At 59.5% G+C, this 22,980-nt stretch overlaps 1 protein-coding gene across 1 annotated transcript in view; it reads right to left on the reverse strand.

Moving 5' to 3' along the window:
• Window positions 1-20,489, reverse strand: part of NACC2 (NACC family member 2) — an 86,671-nt gene extending 66,182 nt beyond the window's left edge. The window contains exon 1 of the mRNA XM_008005659.3: window positions 20,356-20,489. The gene's annotated coding sequence lies outside the window, so the exon portion shown is untranslated. The remainder of the gene's footprint in view (window positions 1-20,355) is intronic.
• Between the last annotated feature and the right edge of the window lie 2,491 nt (window positions 20,490-22,980).

Raw genomic sequence — 22,980 nt, forward strand, 5'->3', positions numbered from 1 at the left:
ACGCGGGGAGGGCACCTCCATGCAGACCGCGCCGAGGGGAGGAGACTCACCCAACACCCACAGGCCCTGTCGGTGAAACCTCAGAGATAGGGGTCTTGGGTTTGGGCTCTGAGGCTCGGGACACAAGATCCCATAAGAACAAAGTCGACCGGGTGCGGTGGCTCAAGCCTGTAATCCCAGCACTTTGGGAGGCCGAGACGGGCGGATCATGAGTTCAGGAGATCCAGACCATCCTGGTTAACACGGTGAAACCCCATCTCTACTAAAAAAAATACAAAAAACTAGCCGGGCGAGGTGGTAGGCGCCTGTAGTCCCAGCTACTGAGGAGGCTGAGGCAGCAGAATGGAGTGAACCTGGGAGGCGGAGCTTGCAGTGAACTGAGATTGGGCCACTGCACTCCAGCCTGGGAGACAGAGCGAGACTCCGTCTCAAAAAAAAAAAGAACAAAGTCATCCCTTCTGGAGTGAGAGGCTGCTGAAAACGGAACCCAGGCTTCCCTACAAAGCGCCCAGGAGCAGCCCCACAGCCCTCCATGTGCTCAGTGCCTGTGGCCCTAACACTGCTGCCCGTTCCTCTGCTGCGTCTGTGACAAAACTTAAGAGACACCTGCTTCTCAAAGCCCTGCCTGAAGGTTATTTGTGGTCACAAAGAGATCCTGCAAAGAACAGTCATCAAAAACTTGGAAACAAAGCAAACAGGCACCCTTGGCGGCCTCTGCCTGATTTGCAACTCAGTAGTGATGACACCCCATATACTCCATGACATCCTAAGTCTCATATATGCAACCAAAAGAGAAGCAAATGATTTCCATCCAGTAGCAAAGAGAACCCCAAGGGGCAGGGCTTCCCGGCCCTGCGGAACTGGAAGCAGCGCTGTCACTAACCGAACGATCTGTCCAGCCTCCTCTCCTCAGTGACTCTCAACGCCCAGTTCCTCAAACGTTCTCTGAGCCAGGTTTCCTGTCCATACCATGGCAAAAATGAAACGAAATTCTGATGCACCCCTCAGCCCGGTGAACCTCAAAGACATGACGCCGAGTGAAAGCTACCAGACACACATGGACAACGCCACGGGGTTGCCCTCACACGCGGGCCCAGAGCAGGATGGTTCAGAGAAAGGAAGCAGAACGGAGATTTCCGGGGCCTGGGGGACAGCGGGAGGGGAGCTGGTGTTCAATGGCTGCAGTTTCGGTCAGGGATGATGAAAAAGTTCTGGAAACAGAGGTGAGGGTTGACAACGCATGTGAATGTTCTTACTGACACTGAACTGTGCACTTAAAAATGGTTAAAATGGTGAATTTCAGGTTGTGTATATTTGACTACAACTTTAAAAAAATGCCTTGGCCTGGTGTGGTGGCTCACACCTGTAATCCCAGCACTTTGGGAGGCCAAGGCCAGCAGACTGCTTGAGCCCAGGAGGTCGCAACATGGTGAAACTGGGTCTCTACAAATAATTTAAAAACTAGCCTGGCTTGGTGGCATGTACCTGTAGTCCCAGCTACTCAGGAGGCTGAGGCGGGAGGATCGCCTGAGCCCAGGAGGTGAAGGCTACAGTAAGCTGTGATTGCACCACTGCACTCCAGCCTGGGCAACAGAGTGAGACCTTATCTCCAAAAAAATTTTATTTAATAAAAATAAAAATCCTTACAAGTTACACTTTGATCAGACCTGCATGTGAAAGGCCAAAGAATAAAGCTTCAAGAGCTGAAGAGAGGCCGAGCGCGGAGGCTCACGCCTAGAATCTCCAGGCTCACTTTGGGAGGCCAAGACTGGCATATCACCTGAGATCAGGAGCTTGAGACCAGTCTGGCCAATAAGGTGAAACCCTGTCTCTACTAAAAATACAAAAATTAGGCCGAGCGTGGAGGCTCACGCCTATAATCCCAGCACTTTGGGAGGCTGAGGTGGGTGGATCATGAGGTCAGGAGATCGAGACCATCCTGGCTAACATGGTGAAACCCTGTCTCTACTAAAAATACAAAAAAATTAGCCGGGCGTGGTGGCAGGTGCCTGTAGTCCCAGCTACTTGGGAGGCTGAGGCAGGAGAATGGAGTGAACCCGGGAGGCGGAGCTTGAAGTGAGCAGAGATTACGCCACTGCACTCCAGCCTGAGCGACAGAGCAGGACTCTGTCTCAAAAAAAAAAAAAAAATTAGCCGGGTGTGGTGGCGCATGCCTGTAATCCCAGCCACTTGGGAGGGTGAGGCAGGAGAATCGCTTGAACCCCGCGGTGGAGGTTGCAGTGAGCCGAGATCGTGCCACCGCACTCCAGCCTGGGCAACACAGCAAGACTCCACCTCAAAAAACAAAAACAAAAACAAAACAGAAGATAAACATTGCCTTTGGCAAAACAAACAACAAAAAGAAACCAGGGCACAAGGGACACTGTTGATAAATCGTGCTTCATTAAAATAGAGAAAGATAAAGACCAACACTGAGAAAAAACAAGCTGAGAAGGACAGAGATCTGCAACACGTGTATCTTCAGCAAAGGGTGTGTGGTCAGAGTATGGAAAGAATTCTACAAATTCTACGAATCAATCAAGAAAAGGGAAACTCACAGAGGAGGGAGGGGCAGGAGCCCAGAGCAGGCCCTTCACACCCAGACAGTGACACATGAGCAGAGGGCAGCTGTGCGGTCACCAGGGAAATGCAAGGGGACCCCAAGGACTCAGTCCACACCCACACCGGGAAGCAGGCAAAGGGGCAATAAAATTGTGCTTAAAATTATTTATAAAGTAATAAAAGATAAGTGAAAGTAGTTTGAAAGCTGAATAAGGAGCAATGAATACTGGCTTGTGCTTTATTACACAAAGGTATTGCTTTTAAGAGTGAAAACCATGTAAATAATATCAGTCCAATCATAGTACAAAAAAAAAACACTTTTTTTTTAATAGAGACGGGGTTTCACCATGTTGGCCAGGCTGGTCTCGAACTCCTGACCTTGTGATCCGCCCGCCTCAGCCTCCCAAAGTGCTGGGATTACAGGTGTGAGCCACTGCGCCCGGCCCATAGGTTTACAATCACGAGGTTTGCAGTACTGTCTTTAAACGATCCACACATGAGTTTACAGACACAGTGGTAGACAGTGGGAGGGACCGGGCACCCACTCAAACCCTCATCCCCAAGGCCAGGTGCATACTCACCCCCTGGTAGGGGGTCCCCAGGACCCCCAGCCCCCTCAACCTTGTGGCCAGCCCCACCCGCCTGCAGTCCAGAAGACGTCAGAATTCCATGAAGCTCAGTCCCTCGGAATGCAGAATTCATGAGCCATGAGTAGGACAGGCACATCTGGGAGCAGGTTCTCCAAATAATTCCAGCTCTCTCATTTCAGGAACTAAAGGCCCAGGCTTTTCCATTTAATCTTTAAATGGCAACCCTTAATACAGGTTTTTCCATTTAATCCTTAAAGTAAGCTCAGGAGAAATACCATGACCCTACCGTACAGATGAGAAAACTGAAGCTTGGAGTTGGGTCGTGGCCGGCTCACTGGCCCCGGAACCCTACCTGGATGCATAGACAGGATTCGAGGAGAATGTGCTCCTGGGCCATAAACCTGTGCGGGGCAAGAGGGGCCAGCCCAGCCCCGAGAGCAGGACAGAAAGGGCCACGGGAATGGCCGGGGGACAGGTCAGGCGCCTCGGTCTCAGCCACATCAGAACTGAGCAAAGCGAGGCCCTCAGGCAGGGCTGTCATCACGAGTGTGGCACCACAGCCACCGCCGCGTCCTGGTCCCCGGTATGCACCCCCAGCGTGGTCCCCTCCAGGAGCTGAGGCTCTCAGGGGCCAGACCTCTTGCCCCTTGTCCAGGCGACCCTATGGGCAGCAGGCGAAGCCAAAGGAGGCTGAGGAGCACACATCCATCCCCGCGGGGAGCAGACGCCCTTGGCACTGTCGCCAGCATGATGCCGCGCCGCCATCCCTCTCCGATTCCCTAACAGTTCCCGAGGGAGCACTGAAGGTAAATATGTTAATTTGACTTCAATCATAGCTTTTTTTTTTTTTAAAGTGCACGTGGTATTAGTTTAGGGCACATAACCTGAAAACTACTCGCGTCCCGTCCTTAGCAAGAGAAAGCTTGAGCTCCTGCCAAGAGGGCTCGGGGCTGAGGGGCCACAGGGGCAGACATCCCCCCAGGGTGGGCACGGCACTCTGAGCTGAGGGGAAGACCAGGGAGAGGCCAGGCACGTGCCCAGAGTCCCACACCCGGGAGGGGCTGCCTGGCACCCATCCACCCTCGGGCCTGATGCAATGGGGTGCCCTCCTCTGGCTTCCAGGCAGGAGACACTCCTACGAGCACAAGGTGCCAACTGCAGAAGCCAATGCGTGGGCTCCAGGGGCCCAGGTGCAGCCAAGGAACAGGATCTCCAGACAGGCTCCAGGCTTCGCAGGCCGGAAACCAGCAGGTGGGACAGCAAGCCCCTCCTCCACCGCAGGCACCCCACGGCCTGCTGAGAATGACATGAAGGACCAGGCTGACTGAGTGGAAAGGCCGCTTGGCCCTCAGCCGAGGGCAGAAGGGAGGCTGGAGGGCCCCCAGAGCTCCTTCCTGGGGCCCTGCCATAGCCAGCACTCCCCAAATGCCCTCCAGGGTCACCAGAGACCTGGAGCGTGGCTGCAGAAGCCAGAGGGGTCTCAGGCCTCCCACTACCCACTCTGCTACTGGCAATAGGAAAGTTACTGAAATCTTGACAGCAGTAAGATTTCAGGCCACCAGGACAGGCGGCAGCTGGGCAAGTCTCCACTTTTCAGGACCCCAGGGGCCAGGCCACAGCCATGCTGTGGAAGGCGCTGCCGGCCCTGCCACCTGTTCCCCAGGGAGAGGGGGCCTTCCTGGAGATCTACAGACGGGCTCCGCTGGCCATGGGGCTTCCTGGGCCAGGCCTGGGGCTGATAGCTCACACCCTTGGCCACCCACTGTAGTCACGGCCCAGCCTGGCAGACACCCACAGTTCCTACCCAGGGCGTGGCTGCCAGCCAGAGCCCATGCCACTGTGCCCTGCAAAACCCAATGGTTTGACCACAAGGCCCTCCTAGCAGGGCCCCGTAGCCACGCCATAGCACTGCATCCCCAGCCTGTGCAGCCTCATCCCAGCAGGGCCCCCACACCCGTCTCTGCGCTCCTCTTCTCTGAGCCCAGGCCCCTTTGCTGCCCCTACCTGGGCGATGCCTCCTCTCAGGGCATCCAAAACCCAACCCAGGTTCTAGGAAACTCCACCCGACAGCCCACTGCAGTGGGGTCTTAAAAACGTCTCTACTAACAATACAAAATTAGCCGGCATGGTGGCGCACACCTGTCATCCCAGCTACTCGGGAGGCTGAGATAGGAGAATTGCTTCCACCCAGGAGGCTGAGGTTGTGTGCTGAAATCGTGCCACTGCACTCCAGCCTGGGTAACAGGAGTGAAACTCCATCTCCACCCCCCCCCCCCCGCAAAAAACAAACAAACAAAAAACTCCAACGCTACTGCCAGTGCACCGTCCCCCACCCCACAGACCGCACAGAATCAGCCCACGAAGGACACTCCGTGGAGCTCTTATCTGATTCGGAGGCCGTGGGGTGTGGGTAAGCTGGGGGTCTCCTCCTCTCTGGACACGTGGAGACGGGGGGCCGTGACACACACCCAGACCCCAGAGGAGTCACTGCAGAGGATGTAGGGAGAGCAGACGGCAGACAACCACAGGCCGGCCTGTGCCCAGCGCAAGCTCCGGCCAGCTGCATCAGACCCCTGGCAGAGCCACCCCTGCGTGCTAGGGTGCCAGGACCCAGCCACTCGAGAGCAGGTCGGGGACACACAGGCCTGGGACAGGCCCAAGGTAGCAGCCCCTCCCGCTGTCCCCCACCCCAAGCACATCAGATTAATGGAGGTGACGGAGGAGGAAGTTTTCATCCCCAGAACACCACGGGCCCAGGGTCACGGATCACAAACGGCTGTGGGGAGAAGAAACACGTGTTTCCCATATTCCCGTAACACAGGAAACCGTTCCCAGAGGAGGAAGGCCAGACCAAAGGGACCCCCAATGGCCACCTCGGGACTCTCCAGCTGCCCAGGCTGCTGGAAACCCAGGGGAAGGAGCCAAATGGACTCAGGCCCGACGGGCACCGGGGCCTCTGCAGGACAGGGCAGGGGTCGGCATACCTGGGCTCGGCCTGCAGAGTGACCGGAACGACCTGCGCACCACACTCTCCCAACCAAGCTGAAGCCAGCCACCCACTGGGCACCCCATGGCCCGGCCCCGCCCGCTCACAGCCATGGCTCCCATCCTCCGCGCGTCCTCCCAGCTGGGAACTCGGCACTCGGACCTGCTCTCGGAGCACGGGGTGCCCGGGAAGGCGGTGCCGGGCGTCGGCTTCCACCTCGGGCTGTAACAGAATTCCCTCGTGACGTTTCTTGGAAATCAGTGGCTGTAATCACAGCTGCCGAATCTCTGCAAGGGCCTCTCAGCTGCTGGGTTTCGGTGTAATTATTACGAAAGCGCAGTTAAAGTGAGGATGAACCGAAGCCTCTGGGAAAACCCACAGGCCCAAGGAGGGCAGCTGCGGCCCCCAGGCCAGGAACACACTCAGCCCCTCCCGGCTCAGACCCCAGGGCGTCATCCCCACCCAGTAGCGGCAGCAGCTGGCCCCGACCAAGCTCCCTCTACCTGGATGGCACCTGGACCAGGTAACCAGGCAACACCAGGCCGAGGGCAAGGCGGGGAGAGCAGCCAGCCCCCACCCCTGCCCACCGGACCCCTGCTGTCTTTGCACCACTCCTCGCGGCCCAGCCCACCTGCAGCAGCACCCCCGAAACCCCAGGGTCCCTGCAGAACTCGGAGATGAAGGTGGAGCTGTCTCGGGAGCCAGGCTGCAGCAAAGGCCCATCTGCCCTGGCCAGGGCCTCCCAACCTCCATGGGCCCATTTCTCCTTTCACAACATGGGGGCACCAGACATTCTCCAAAGACTCTCCGCCCGAACACGACCTGCCGGGGCCCTGGGTCAGCTCATCACTAAAGCAGGTGATCGCCCAGGACTCCCAGCAGAAGGGAGAGGTGGGGCTCACGCAGGGATACCCCCTCTGCCCGTCTCCCCAGGGTCTTCACCCACAGGACCATCGGTGTGGCCAGGATGCCATGGCCTGATGGAAGGCGACGGGGAGCCTTGGGTCCCACACAGGCTTGGGAAGCAGAGGCCACCCCAAGGCCAAGTCCGGACTCTGCCCGGCCTGTGCCACGCGCTGAGCCGGGGGCTGGGCCTCTGGGATGCTCAGGTTCACCTGTCTCCCCACCATGCCTGTGAGAGGTCTGGGCAGGTGTGCACAGGGCCGAGCTCACAGTGGCCCTCACCTCGGTGGGGTCACCATCCATGAAGCACTGGGTCTGGCCCACAGAGCCCGACAAACAAAACCAGGTAGAGCCGAGGCATCTTAGCAGGTGCTGCTGACGGAGACCCTTCGCCCGCCAGGCCCGCGCTGCCTCCTCGGACCAGCCTCCCACGAAGCACCCAACCCCAACAGAGGCACAGCCCTCAGTCCAGCGTGTGCACCACTAGGTCACGGCTCCCTCTCACCGGCGGGTGGGGCTGGCTCTTGGCTAGCGGATCCCACGGCCGCCCTGTTCTCTGGGTGTTGACTGCCTTCCCTCTCCCCAGAGGAAAAGACAGACGCCATCTTCCATAAGCAGCTGAGGGTATTTTTCTGCTCATTTACCACCGTGCATGGCCCTCTCCATGCCTAGGACTTTGTGCTGCCTGACTCCTGCCGGATTTCAGGGCGAGGGGGAAGACGCCGTGTTTTACAGCTGCCGTAACTTCTGCCCCATTAGACATCTACACTCACGTGGAAGCGACCACATTGATCTGACGGCCGAGCACTTCACAGGGCACAACCTTTCTAGCACCGCAACAGAAACCCGAGGGTCCTCTTCCTCGATGTCAGGAACGGGGCCACCCTGCTGGAGCGGAGGCTGTGGGCATCATACACACACCCAACAGAAGAGCCAGCGGCCACAGGGCTCAGGGGAGCTGGCGGGGGTCAGCCGCTGGGGAGTTGCTCTCCTGGGTCCGGGCACAGTCAGCGCTCCACCCCAACCTGAGCCTAGGCACGCAGGGGTCATCTCATTGCTCAGGGAGGCAGCACCGCCCTCCTTTCCTTCCCAGGCTGGATTGGGGAGGAGGCAGCCATAGAGAAGAGGGAGTGGGTCTCTGTGGGGCAGGTGGGCACTTTGGCCTTCACCTCTGTACTGGGAATAGCATCTCCCTAAAATCCACATGTACCCAAAACTCGAATGTGACCATATTTGGAACCAGGGTCTTTGCAGATGTACGATCAAGTTCACATGAGAGCTTCCCAGATTTAGGACAGGTCCGGAGGTGTCTTCTGAGGAGGGAAAACGTGGACACCTAGGAAGGGCGCCGCACAGAGACCAGGCCGAGACGGGCACGAGACAGGCACGAGCCCAGGGCACCACAGGCAGCCGGCACCACGCTGCGGAGGCAGGCAGGGGCCCTGAGACACTCTGGCCTTAGGCTTCTGGCCTCCACAGCTGCGCAAGAAGAAATTCCTGCTGTCTCAAGCCTCCCCACCCCCACCCGTTAGCGGTGCCATGTTCCGGCAGCCCACGACATTCACCTACTGGACCATCGGCATGGCCTAGACCGCTGCTGAGGGGACCCCGGGCCCGGCTGGGTTGAGGGCAGATCTTCTCAGACAGACGATGTCCGTCACGAACCTGGCCGGCCCTGGCAGCTCTGGGGCCCAGAGACAGATGCGGTCATAGCTGAAAAAGCCTCTCGGCCCCACTCCACCTTCTCCCTCATCACTCAGTGGGGAGACCCAAGGCTTGGCCACGACCCCATCTCCTAGCTCCTCTACAGCCCCACAGCCCAAGAAAGAGTGGGGAGGTGGGGACGGCGGTGCCAGCCGGGGGTGTCCCTCACTCACAGTGGCTCCAGGGACACCAGAGGGACAAGGATCCAGCCAGGAGGGGACCTGTCCTTCCAGGAGCAGTGGGTTCTGATGAGACCCTCATCACCACTCACCAACCTGCAGCCTTCCTGTTCCCAGGCCAAAGACCTCCACACCCAGACCTGGTCCTGGGTAGCCGACCCCTCCCCCAGCCCCTCCTGTGTCCAGCCCTGCCCCTGTGCACACCTGGGGCCTTCACCAAAGGCGGGGTTGCTGGAGAGCTGCTTCCGAGACTCACCCATCACACAGACACTTCCTATGCAACATCCGGTCTCCAGCTGGTGGAGCAACGTCCAAGGAGACAGCATCTCTGACATCCCCACCCAAGATGCGAATCACCAGGAGGCCACAGACAAACCCACCTCAAGGCTGGGGTCAAATTTGTCAAACTGGCCTGGACCCCAGAGTCAGGGTCACGTAGGCCATGCAAAGGCCACAGAATACACCAGGCTGGAGGAGCCCAGAGACACAGCAAGACTCAAACAGATGCGCACGCCACGTCCACAGCAGCAGCACCCGACAGCCAAGAGGCAAGTGGCCCCGGGGTCCGCCGACGGGTGACAGTCACAGGAAATGGCGGTGGGTGCATACACAGACACACATCATACAGCCTGGAGAAGGGACGGACTCTGCCACTCCCTGCAACCCGGAGGAGCCGTGGAGACACGGTGTGCAGCAAATGAGCCAGTCACACAAGGACACCTGCTGTGGGACTCCACTCACATGCAGTCCCGGAGGCAGGCCCACAGAGACAGGAAATAGAATGGTGCCTGCCAGGGACTGGGACAAGGATGGGGGGTTTGCGTCTGATGGGGAAAGAGGTTCAGTTTGGGAAGATGAAAATGTTCTAGAGATGGTGGTGAGGGCAGCACAAAAATGCGCAGCTTCGTTCCACTGGAAAAGCTAAAATGGTAAATGTTATGTATAACTAATCAGAAAGTTTTTCAAAATCTGAATTTATAGCTTAACCAACATAGAAAGATTTCATGTCTACAATTTTTTTTTTTTTGCAAGACTGAGTTTCGCTCTTTTCAGACTGAAAAGTGCAGTGGTGCCATCTCAGCTCACTGCAACCTCCGCCTCCAGGGTTCAAGTGATTCTTGTGCCTCAGCCTCCCGTGTAGCTGGGATTACAGGTGTGAACCACTGTGCCCGGCCCAAAAAAATTTGTTTAATGCTGGGCGCAGCGGTTCACACCTGTAATTCCAGCACTTTGGGAGGCCAAGGCGGGCGGATCACAAGGTCAAGAGATCGAGACCATCCTCGCTAACAGGGTGAAACCCCGTCTCTACTAAAAATACAAAAAATTAGCCGGGCATGGTGGCGGGCGTCTGTAGTCCCACCTACTTGGGAGGCTGAGGCAGGAGAATGGTGTGAACCCGGGAGGCAGAGCTTGCAGTGAGCCGAGATCATGCCACTGCACTCCAGCCTGGGTGACAGAGCGAGACTCCATCTAAAAAAAAAAAATTAATTAGCCAGATGTGGTGGTGCACAAAAAAATTTTTTAATCAGCCATGTGTGGGGATGCACACCTACAGTCCCAGCTACTCCAGAGGCTGAGGCGGGGAGATCGCCTGAGCCCAAGATTTTGAGGCTGCAGTAAGCTATGATTGCATCACTGCACTCCAGCCTGGGCAACAGAGCAAGACTCTATCTCAAAAAAAAAAAATTTTTTTTAAATTAAATTTAAAGAGACTCAACAAGTAACTGTACTGTGGGGTCTGCACTGGATCTGCTGGTGTAAGGCCGGGAGGAGGCTGGGGGGTGGCTGCCAGGAGGCGGCTGCCAGGAGGCGGGTGGCGGGCAGCCCTCAGCCCACGCTGGAACAAGACACAGGTATGCAGGGGAGGTTTACTCTCAAATGGTTCAGGAAAATGTTCTTTGTACAGTATGTGTCATTTTTCTGTAAGTTTAATAGCTATATCTTTTACCGTTTTTCTTTTTTTTTTTTTTTTTTGAGACAGAGTCTCGCTCTGTCGCCCAGGCTGGAGTGCAGTGGCCGGATCTCGGCTCACTGCAAGCTCCACCTCCCGGGTTTATGCCATTCTCCTGCCTCAGCCTCCCGAGTAGCTGGGACTACAGGCGCCCGCCACCACGCCCGGCTAATTTTTTTGTATTTTTTAGTAGAAATGGGGTTTTACCGTGTTAGCCAGGATGGTCTCGATCTCCTGACCTCGTGATCCGCCTGCCTCGGCCTCCCAAAGTGCAGGGATTACAGGCGTGAGCCACGGCGCCCAGCCCTTTTACCTTTTTTCTTAAACAACTGAAGCAAAGTCCCCACCTGCCAGTGCTGGGCAGCCAGGTGGGGTAGGTCCCTCCACAATACTGGACTCACTGTGGAAACAAGGCCTGGGACAAGGAGTTGGCAGAGCCCAGAGGCCGGGCGCCACACAGGGCAGCTCCGACGGGCAGGAGTCGCCTCCAGGCCCTTCACCTCGGGCTGGAGAAAACCAAGTCACCCCTGGGGACCCTCACTGGACATTCTAAAAACCTTCAGAAGCCACTCCCTGAACGTGGCCAGGACCCTCCATGGGCCTTTAGAGCAGCAAAGTGCAGTGCTAGCCTTCCCATGAGAGAACCCCCATGCCACGCAGCTGGGCACAGGATGAAAGGCACGCGTCCCCCGAGGCCTGCCACTCAGGGCTGGGAGGGTTTGGGGGCAGGGGTGCCTCTGTTCTCCTGCATCATCGGGAGCCTGGTGAGGCCTAGGGCTGAGCCCTGGGGCAGCTGCTGGTCTGGATGGCACCAGGCCTGGCTCTCGAGGTCCCAGATCTGGGAACGCCTGGGCTTCCCTGAGGTGTGGCTTGGTTTGGGCCCCAGGGATGTCACATGCCCCCAGCTTCCTGACAGCCATCTGCCTGCCAGCACCCAGCCACAGCCCCACCCCGGGCTCCACTGTGACCCACACGCTGTCATTTCCAGGCCACTTCCTATGACATGGACTCACCACCTAAACTGGGTTACAATAATTAACACGAATCCTGTTCCCAAACTTACATAACCGCAGATGACAACGCCAACTCCTAGGAAAACCCTCCCCCACCAGTGGCCCCGTTTCCCTCCCACGACCCCCACTCAGCTTGGGCCTGGAGCTGGCTGGCTGCACAGGTTTCACGCCCGTCCAGGTGCCGTCCCAGCAGCAGCTGCTGTCTGTGCCTGGCTCCTCCCACTGTCCTGGGCAAGTGCAGAGCCAGCCCCCCCAGTGCCCTCTACACACTAAAGGCTTTCTGCCCCCCCACCCCCCACTGGAAGTTCGCATCTACCTGACCCTTTGAATGTGGCCTTATTTGGAAACAGGGTCTTTACAGATATCAGTAGTGAAAGGAGGTAAGATGACATCATCCTGGATGTAGGGTGGATCCTAACACGCATCCTTATAGAAGGGAGAAGTTTAGACACAGATGCACAGAAGGAAGGTGGCCGTGTGAGGGCGGAGGCAGAGACGGTGCTGATGCTCCCACATGCCTAGAAAGGCCCAGGACAATGGCAGCCTCGGGAGGTGGAGGGTGGCGTGGGATGGAGTCTCCCTCAAAGCCTCTGGAGGAACCAGCCCTGAAGATGCACAGTGTCGACTCCGGGCCTGCAGAACTGGGACAGGAGCACTCCCCGAGGCTCCCTGCCACCAAACCTGTGGCCTCTGTCATGGTGGCCCCAGGAGATGGATACCCTGCCCCCCTCCAACAAACCCCAGGGTGCTGGAAAAGCCCCTTCCCTCCTCCCCGCCTGTCACCTGTACAGGTGCAGACACCCTGCCCTCCTGGAGCTGGCGGACCCTCACGGGGACCCCCAGAATGGCATTCGCAGGGGTCGGCCCAGCCCCACAGGAAGGGAGGGCAGCAGAGCCAGCCCACAAAGGGCCTGGATGGGGAAAGGCCCCGCAGCCTCTGGGGCCGCCTGGGAGCCCTCTCTGGGTCTGCCTTGGACTGGCGCAAGGCCTTCCTGGTGACCAGAAAGCGGGGTACTGTACCCCATTCGGAGCTCACACTGGGAAAACTGAAACCCAGGGAGGCCATGGCGTTTGCCCAGCTTCCACCGCGGCACTGGGGAAATGGGGCTCAAATCCCAAGACAGAATGTGCTCTGCAACCCTGGAAGTGGCTGTTCAGCTGAGGACAGCCCAGGACGGCACCGGCAAGATCCCCCTCGAGGCCCCAAGCGCCCCATCCTCCCCAGCCTGAGCTGCTCAAGGAAGGGCGAGTCCTCCCTGTCCTTTGTCTGCTGCCCAAGGCCGGCCACGGCCCAGGCAGGCCCAGCTTCCCCCCCGGGGACTCTGCTGAGAAGTTTCGGAGGTGACCTGGAAGATGGGCACCCCCAGTGGCTGTCATTTCCTGCACGGAGGTGAGCGGTATTCGGGGACTGTCGGGCTTGTACGGTCTCCAGGAGGACCCTGGTTCAGAGAGAGCATCAGCAGCCCCTCGGCTCTGCGGGGTCAGGGGAATTTTCCTCTAAACACGCTCTGTCCAGCTCCCTTACAGAGGGACGGAGCCTCTGGGGAGAATCTTCAAGCTGGGAACTGTCCCACTGCCCACACCAGGCCCAGCTGGAAGGGATGACGAGGGCAGGGCACACACTGTTCTCAGCAGGGTTCGAGGGACCCTCAGACCCCACTCCCTGCCTCTCTCCCCCAGGGCACAAATTTGAGTCCACACGGCAATGCTGGATCCAAGCCACCGCCCACATCTTTTCCGGTAGCTGCCCCTAAGCCCCTGGAAGCTGCAAAGCCACAGTGGTCAGTCAGCAGGACGAGCCACTGTGCATGGACACGGCCCGGTCTGTGGCCAGGGACCCTTTCTCGGGGGCACTTGGGGCTTGTGAGGACCCAGGTCCGGTGACCACTGCAGTCAGCCGTGGTTAACCATCAGCAGGGGACTCACTGCCATCCCAACCACAGTGGCCTTGTTGAGGCCCCCACCCAGCCGGCCAGGAGGCATCGTGGTCTGGGGTCACTGAGACACAGGGAGGCAAAGGACTTGGTCTTTCCCGACCCACTGTTTCATGCCTCCTAGGGTCCTTTAGCCACAGACAAGGGCTGAGGCCTGGGCATGAAGGGCTGGGCTGTCCCACAAAGGGACCTACCCCAAGCCCCGAGGGGAGCCAGCCCAGCCCCCGGCATCCTGGGAGAAGGTTTCCCGGAGGAGACAGCGGGCAATTTGCATAATATTCTTTGCAAGTTAATATCAGCCTCTGATAATGATCTCGGCATCGCGTGGAGCGGCTGAGGCGGCTGTTACAACACTAAGTAATCATATTTTAAATTATGTTTCCCTTTATAGAAAGGTGTTGCAAAAACACACAGACACGAAATCTGTCTGTTGCAGCCCCGCTGCCAACCACCTGACCAGCTTTCCCGGCGCTGCGGGTTACGTTTGCAGCACTGCAGCCCGGGAGAACCAGCGGGGCGGCAGCCACAGGCTACCCCCAGGCCCCCACCCAGGGCCTCCCCCTGCCAGGGGACCCTCCCAGCTGGGGACCCCACCCAGATCTGAGCCAGGCTCTGGCCAGGGTCTCAAAGGAGGACCCACGGTCCACGTCTGCTTGAGGTCCCTACGGCCCTAGGAGGGAGACAAGGGGGCTCCCCCTCCCCACAGCCACCCCCCTTGCTGGAAACCTAGCACCCACCGAGGCCTGACTTCCAGGCGAAGGGTGGGGGTACAGATTTCAGAGAACTCAAGGCCCTTCAGGTTCTGCTCCACCTGAGCCTCCATGTCACCCCCCCAACCCCGCCTAGTGGGCGGGGGGCTTCTGTCAGCCCCTCCCCCAGCGCTGGGGGCCTCTCCCCAAGAAGGTGAACTCAGCCTTGGGGTGCCCTCCCTCCTCTGAGGCTCCCCCAACTCCTGTACCTCTACACCCCTTGGCACATCTATAGCTGGGGGAGGCCCTGAGTGACCCTTGTCCCCATTCATACGGGGGACCCCAGCCCCAACAGAGTGAGTCCTGTTCTTCTACTTTCCCTCTTCATTTAGGAGCCATGGCCGACCACTCAACCTCTATTTTCTTAAAAGCTTTTTTTTTTTTTTCCTTTTTTATTAAAAAAAAATCCAATTATAGCACAAATCTCTCAGCAGGGGTCAGTGTGGAATAAGAATAGCCAAAGTTAATGGACATGACACAGGCAAGATTAATGCCTAAAGGGTTTCAAAAGTTGTGTGATGCGGATTTCATTAACATTTTAATTGTAATGTATCTTTTTAATCTTCTCTCACCCTAATGGCTTTATATCAAAAAAAAAAAAAGAAAGAAAGAAAAAAAACTGCTGACAACAACAAAAAGTATCAATATACAAAATTTAACAAAGGCACTTAGCTGTGCAACGGAAATGAAATTAAATGAACAAAACTCTGTTAACGCTGATTTTTTAACAGCACAAAAGTCAGGAATGCAGCAAAGATGGTTCCTTCCCCTTTCTTGGCACAGACACCAACTGGGTGGTAGAAGGGAGATGGGCACATCCCCCGGGGCAGATGCCCAGCCTGGGTGGGGGCCCTGGCCAGAGGGGACGCCTCAGGAGGACCCTGGGAGGAGAAAGATGCAGGAAACTTCCTTCTGCTCCGATCCAAAGGCAAGGCCCGCGCTGACTCCCTCAAAGACCGCCCCAGAAGCACCAAGGAAGGCCCACAGCTGCCCCCTGACTCCAGGCGTGCCCAAGAGTGAGGAGGTAACTCTTCCAGAAAACACCAGCCAACTGGGAGGAGGCCCCAGGACAGTAGGGGTGGGGAGGGGCATCTAAAGTGTCACTGTAATGAGGGAGGCACCAGCATTTTGTGGGGTGGGGGCTGGGTTGCTAGCGAGTCTCCTCTCGGCAGGCACCCAGCTCCCAACGCCCTCCGTGAGGGACCCCAGACGGCTCTGACCAACAGCACAGCCTGGATTCCAGCCTCCAGCTTCCAACACCAGCTCCTGAAATGTACTCAAGCCTGACTATGGAGGGCTGGGGAGATTTTTATTTTCAATCAACAAACATTTCTTGAGGCATGACTATGCTGAGGTTGATGCTCTACCCCTTCACAGACTACCAGGGAGGCCACCACCAGCCCAGGATCAGGCTGCCCTCGGGGCCCCGGTGGCTGGGCTGGGGCCGGCCAGACTGGGCTTGGGAGAGACATCCCTGCAGCATGGCTTGCTGCTCACCCCAGTGACTATATATGGGCACTTTCAGGCCCCTTTGTTCCCCGCCCCCAGCCCTGCCTGCTTCCCAGGCACAGGGGCAGGAGCTGGGCGGGCCCAGGAGCTCGCGGCCGTCCATGGCCCTGTGCCCTCCTGGATGCCAGGGCCCCGCACTGGGGGAGGGGAGATTCCTTTAGAGAGACCCAGAGCAGCCTCTCCTCCCCGTGGGTCCCTGCAAACAACGTCTGGAGAAAAGCCTGCCTCTCGTTCTCCCGGGAGACTCCATGGCGGCCTTCTCTTAAAGGGTAATGAGCCTCACTGGGATTCAGCAACTTCACTGGCCCAACGGCCCCCAGGCCAGCCCCAGCCGGCGTGAAGGTGGAAAGGCCGGGCTGCCCACATTCAGCCTCCAGCTCCTCGGAGGAGGCAGAGGATGCTACTCTGTAGCAGGATGGCCTCAGGAAGGGCCGGTTCCTCACTCAAGGTCACACAGCCCGGGCTGGGCATTCTCCCAGGAGACCTGAGCCCAGGGTTCTTGCTGCCAAGCGCTCCAATGGGGACCAGGCCCAGCAAGCAGACACTGGGGATGTGGGGGGGCCCCAGGAGCCCCAGGTCAGGGTCCCAAATGCCCTCCCCTACTCAGCTGATCCCCTGTGTGGACAGAAGTGAGTGCCGGTCCCAGAGTTCATGTCCCCAAATGACAAGCCTCCAATACTTCCAGACAGACACCTTCATGCCCGCCCACTGCGCCCTGCTAAGACCCTATACAAGGGTATGTGCTTCCAAAACCCAAACTGTAAACAACGAAGGCAGGAAGGCCACAGCTGAGGGAGCTGGGGCTCCCAGCAAATGGGCAGCTGCAGGTGACACAGTAAGGGAGCCCCGGCCAGCCAGGAAGCATATTTTACAAATGATCTCATCTCACCAAGAGCCAGAGCTGGTGAGAGCAAGGATTTGCTAAAAAAGAAACAGAGGTCGCCAGGATCGTGCCCTGCGAGAAAGGCCGGGGAGGAGGGGGCGGGGGGCAGGCGTGCAGCAGCAGCCCCTGGCCTGGGTAACCCTGCATTCCGGCCCCCAGAGCCAAGGCCCAAACAACCTTCCAGTCACATCTCCTCGGTGACTCTGGATAGGCTGAAAGGGAAACGAGATCCACCTGGGGATTAGGGGGCGCCTCGGGGAGGCCGGCGTGGGGGCCACACATAGCTCTGAACTGGGGTCCAGTAGGGAGATAAGAGTAGAGAAAGGCTGGCCAAGCTCCCCCACCCAAGGCCTGACTGCCCACCTCTGGGAGGACCAAGAGTGTGCCCAGAAAGGGTGCCAGGAAAGGAACAAAATGCTGGGGAGAGGGCACCTCGGGGAAGGCCCAAGACCCAGGGAGCTGGGTCTGCAGACACTGCCGGGGAGCCTGACTGGAAATGGGGTGAGAGGCCCCAGTGAGCCAGCTCTACAGGTTCCCACACAGCTTCATCAGCCCCCAGTCAGACCAGACCCAATCAGACCTCACAAACTCCCACACCTGCCCACACGCATCAGACGATGGCTCAGGTCCAGCGTCTAGACAGGGGCTAGCGCTACTTCTCCCCTGTCCTGGAGGACGCTCCACGGCCTCACACCACAGGGCTTTGCTTCCCCTTCGAGCCAGTCCTGGAAGCCCAGCCCCAGGTTTCCTCAGCCCAGGCCAGAAATGTCACCCTGAAGTGGAGAGTGGCCTACCTTGTCCTTAGAACCACAATGGGAGGCTGGCCAGCCTGGGCCATTGAGGCAGGGACATGCACTACCAAGGCAAAGGTGGACTGGGCAGGGGGAGCGGCAGAGTCAGGGGGCCCCAGAGTCAAGTTCCCAAATGTGTTCATTACACTGGGGTCCGTAGAAGGCCCTGGTTCTCCGGAGAAACATGCTGGTGTAGCCTGGGGTAAGGGGTGCCACCTGCCCCGCCCCCCGGTGGACTCGGAGCCTCATCCCACCGGCCACAGTCCAACTGGACCTCGGAACCCACTACGTGACCCTGCAAAGGGGATGGAGTGACCCCAAAGGGCTGTGAGATGCAGAGAGGCAGCCTGGGGACAGTGTGTGGAGTCGGCTAGGACACGGCTGGCTGAGAAAGGAACACGGGCTCTGCCCCACTGACGGTGGCTGGGGCCAGTGGGCACTCAGTGCCCTCTGCGTTCCAGGGACACAGGTCGGAGGCACAGACTTCAGAGGAAGGGGCACAGGGTGGAACCCTGGGAACTCAACATCCCGGAAAGGATGACACCTTGGTTCCCCGTTCCATCCCTCAGGCCTGGGAGACCACACTGCCCACAAACCAGGAAAGCAGGACTCCAGAGGGGGAGGCCAAGAGGAGCGCAGGCCTGGAAGAACCGCTCAGCACCAAGATCGCCACTGTTGTTTCATGAATAATGCAGCCTCATGCTTTAATTGGAAAACACAGGAAGAATTGAAGAATTTTTAAAAAGTCACCACAGCCCCCTGGCCAGGGCAGAGCAGCCTTGCGCACCCTTCCAGCAGCCGGTGGTAAAGAACAGAGCCTGTTCTCCAAGCCTGCAGCAGCCCAGGTCCCACCACTCCCAGCACGAGATCTCCCCGGTGGTGCCTCTGCCGCAGCGGCCACCCTCCTGCCAGGCCGGGGCCAGCGCCATCGGGCCCTGGGTGTGACCACTGCAAAAGGATCCCTGGCCACTAAGAGGTGACAAGTGGTATCTTGTTCCACTTTCTGTGCCCATTCCAAGTGGCTTTGCTGAAAGGACAGGGGGCCACCACCTTGGGTGGTAGCTCCTTTAATTTCCTCCCCTTGGACTCTGGCCCGGCTACCACCCAACGGTGACCCCAAGAGAAAATGCCAAGAGGCCTCTCGAAGGGAGGAGCTGGGAAAGGCCCCACAGAGGACGGGAGGGGTGCCCCGACGGTGGCCGGGTGAAAAAGGGGTGGGTGGCTGAGAGGTGGGGGGTGCTGCCTGAACCCTCACCTAACTCTAGGCGCCCCTGCTGGGGGTGCTACAGGCTAAAACACCCTGCAGAACGCTGAGCTGAGTGTCCCATTGGAGAACAGGAGGGAAGGAGGTCAGGAGCTCGCCAGAGGAAAAGAGGAGTGGGTGGGAAGAACGGGCAACCTGGAGGGACAACGGACCCTGGCAGGAGGCAGGAGAGGGCAGCCACGCTGGCGGGCGGGAACACCAAGGTGCACGCGCTCCCGGAGGCAGCTCCACGGGATGGGAGTCCGGGCTGCCTCCGGCGTCCACGGGTCAACACCCCCGCCACACACAGGAAGGAACGCACAGCAGAGAACACAGCTCAGGGCACCCAGCGGCCCAGGGAGACGGGCCCACCAGCACGTGGGTGAAACACCTCCAATCGGGAGGCCCCGCGCGGGGGTTGGGGGAGGGAGTGGAACGGCCTGGGAGGCCAACTCCAGGGACCGGGCCTCGCGGCCTGCAGACCCACGGGTTTAAGCGGTTCCACGACGAGAGTCCAAGACCAAACTTCCCCCAGAGCCTGGCAGAGGGGCTGGGAGGTGACCTCTGACCTCCAACCCCACACGATCCCAGCAAGAGAAGCAGGAAACTCCGTCGGAAGGCCTCGGTCCGCCCTGGCAGTGCGGGGTGCGCGGCGGGCCCCAGGCTTCTATGAGTTTCTTAGAGAAGAAGCTGGGGGCCCCCGACCTCAGCTCCGCAGAGGCATAGAAGCTGGCGAGAAGCGAAGCCCCCTTCCCCTGCGGCCGGACCCCAGTTTCTCCCCAGGCTGGGACCCGCGTGGGGGAGGAGCGGGAGGCGGCGACGACCCACGAACGGGCCCACCTGGACCGGGAGGGCGAGACGCCGGCCCGGCTGGGCCAGGCTGCTGCGCAGATGCGCCGGGAGGGGTGGGTCCCTCCGCCCTGGCCCCGGGCCAGTCCTGCCCGAGCTTCCACACCCGGAGGGCCGAATCGGCCAGTCGGGTCCCAGGGGAGGCCGCGCGGGTCCCCAGAAATCCAGGGAAACTCAGCGGGCGGTGGGGAGCGCCTCGGGACGCCTGGAGCCGGGGTCTCCCCAGAACGCGCGGCGCGGCGTCCCGGCCCGGGGTCGCGGGCGCCTCCGCCGGGACCTCCCGGTCCCACCCGGCCCCCCTCCGCGGGCTCCCGAGGCCGGTTCCCGCGCGCACGCCCGGGCCGGCGCGGAACTCGGCCGCACCCGCCCCGCGCGGCCGGCACTGCGGCAGGGGGCCCGCGCCAAGTTGGGCGGCCGCGGAGTTTGCGGGAAGTGCGGGCTCGGCCCGCGGGACGACCCCGCCCGGCGGCGTAACCCGGGGGCGGCCGCGCGCGCCAAGTTGGCGGTACCTGCGGGCGCCCGGCCCGGTCCGGCCTGGGCAGCTGCGGCGCGCCGCCCGCGGCAGGAAGTGCTCGGCGTCCCGGCGCTCCGGCTCCCATGGACTTTCTCCGACCTCGCCCAGCACCGGCGGCCGCACCGCGGCGGGGGCGGGGCGGCGGCGGGGGAGGTGCCCGCGGGCCGTTAAAGGGACAGCGCGCCGGCCGCGCGCGCGCGCACTGGCAGCCAGGTGGGCGGCCGGGGCTGGGGGCCGGGGGCCGGGGGCCGGGAGGGTCCCGAGTGGGGACCGGCGGAGCGTGGGGAACCCCGAGCGCGGGGAGGGAAGGCGGCAGCTCCTCGCCCCTCGCGCGTCCTCCTTCCGGAGCTGCCGGCGGCCGACCCTGCGCGGGACACCGGGCGGGAACCGGACGCCGCGGCGCAAAGGACAGGGCTCGGCTGCCGGGCCAGGGAAGAACCAGGAGTGCCGCCCTCCGCCCTCCCCGGGCCCTGGCCTCGGCCGGACTCGCTAAGCCCGGGAAAGCCACCGGGCCCCCCTACCCCGCCCCCGGCGCGCGCCCTGCCCGCGGCGGCCGCGGCTGCACGGTGCAGCCTCCGGGATCCGGGCGGGGGAGGTGCGCACATCCGCAGCCGCTCTGGACGCTCGGGCGAGCCGTGGAAGACGCCGGTGCGGGAGCGCCCTTGGGCGAACCTCTGCGGCGCTCCAGCGCCCGTCCCTGCCGCCCGGGAACTGCTAGCTGCCTGGACTGGGCCCGGTGCTGCCTTCAGGCCTGGTGTGATCCAGGCGCACTGGCGCGTTGACAGTCATTCTGGCACCGGCCACGCACCTCTCCGTCTGTGCAAGGCCACGCTCCTGAGGACAGAGGTGCAGTTTTAAAACAAGGGCACGGAAATAAAACCGGCCACACACCCTAAAGGACCCAGAGACCCTGCCTCAGCTGTCCCCCAACCTGGTGCCTGAGGTCAGGACAGGCTGCAGTGGTCCTGAGAGGCTGAGCCAACCTCACTCCCACAGCCTGCTCAAGGGTCCTTGCAGGAGTGATACCACCTCAGTGGTCCCCAGCGAGGGCGCTGGGAGAAGGGTTGAGAAGGAGATGGCCACCAGCGTCCCAGAGAACACCTTTGGGGCTCTGGGGATCAAAACCTGGGGCTACAGCCCTCCTGGCACAGTCAGCCAAGGTCATTCCCTGGACAAATTATCAGACGCTTGGCCAGGTTCTTGTCACCCCAACCTCAAGTTAGGCCCTTGATCTTGGCCACAGACTGGCCCTTGACCCCAATTTTAGGTTCTACTCAGCTCTGCGTCCACAGCACACACACAAACCCCCAGCTCACTCCCTGGCTTGCCGTCTATGGGGGTGAGTATGGAATCCCGCAGGGACTCTGGGCTCTCCCCCCAGAGCCCCACCTAGCCCTAAATGCAGTCCCAGGTCCCACACCCCAACCCCCCTCCCCTCCACCACTGCCACTTCCAAACCAGCGAAGGAGGCAGGACTCTACAAGCTGGAGACACTCGGCCACACGTGGCTTGGTGTGTGGGCTTGTGGTCCTGGCCCATGAGGGGCAGGGTGAGAGGGACAGGTGAACAGACAGCAGCTGTGCAGTGGTGTCACCTGGTCAGCACAGGTGGAGGCAGAAGGCCCTGGGCGCCAGGTGGGGAAGGAGGGTTCTGAGGATCTCCCACGCCCAGGGCATGAGCTCAGCAGCCTCAGGGTTCCGGTAGTTGCTAAGCCTGACTTTACAATCTCTGCAGGACCTCTCAGTGGGCACAGCTCCTCCAAGCCCCTGAGAATCGTGAATCCGAGACAGATGCCTGGAGCTGCTTCCAGCCCTGGGGCAGGCCCCAAGGGGCTACCCATTAGGCCCCCCTGGCCCTCTAGGGATGGGACCGATTGTTTTCATCACTTTTATTTTCTAAATATTAAAGACATTCTTCTTTAGTGAAGGATATTTGGAAAGCATTGAAAAGTGTTTAGAAGATAGCAGATACCCAGAAATCAATTCACCAATTTCTATATGTCTATATGTATGTACACCAACATATACTTGCACCTTTTAAAGCAAACCCTGCGTCCCTACTGAATTCCAGGCCTGTGCTGACTATGTACGCCTTACCACATTTAACGTTCACAACAGTACCATGAGGTGAGCTCTCAGTTTATTGCTTTTGTTGTTGTTTTGTTTTTGAGACAGAGTCTCACGCTGTTGCCCAGGCTGAAGTGCAATGGCCCAATCTCAGCTCACTGCAACCTCTGCCTCCCAGGTTCAAGCGATTCTCCTGCCTCAGCCTCCTGAGTAGCTGGGACTATAGGCGTGTGCCACCACGCCCGGCGAATTTTTGTATTTTTAGTAGAGACAGGGTTTCACAACGTTGGCCAGGATGGTCTCAATCTCTTGACCTTGTGATCCACCCGCCTCGGTCTACAGGTGTAAGCCATCAGCGCCCAGCCTTTTTTTTTTTTTTGAAATGGAGTCTAACTCTATCGCCCAGGCTTGAGGGCAATGGCGCAATCTCAGCTCACTGCAACCTCCACCTCTCAGGTTCAAGCGATTCTCCTGCTTCAGCCTCCCGAGTAGCTGGGATTATAAGCATGTGCCACCCCGCCCGGCTAATTTTTGTATTTTTAGTAGAGACGGGG

The sequence above is a fragment of the Chlorocebus sabaeus genome, chromosome 12 (genome assembly GCF_047675955.1).
Source record: "Chlorocebus sabaeus isolate Y175 chromosome 12, mChlSab1.0.hap1, whole genome shotgun sequence".
Classification (NCBI taxonomy): domain Eukaryota; kingdom Metazoa; phylum Chordata; class Mammalia; order Primates; family Cercopithecidae; genus Chlorocebus; species Chlorocebus sabaeus.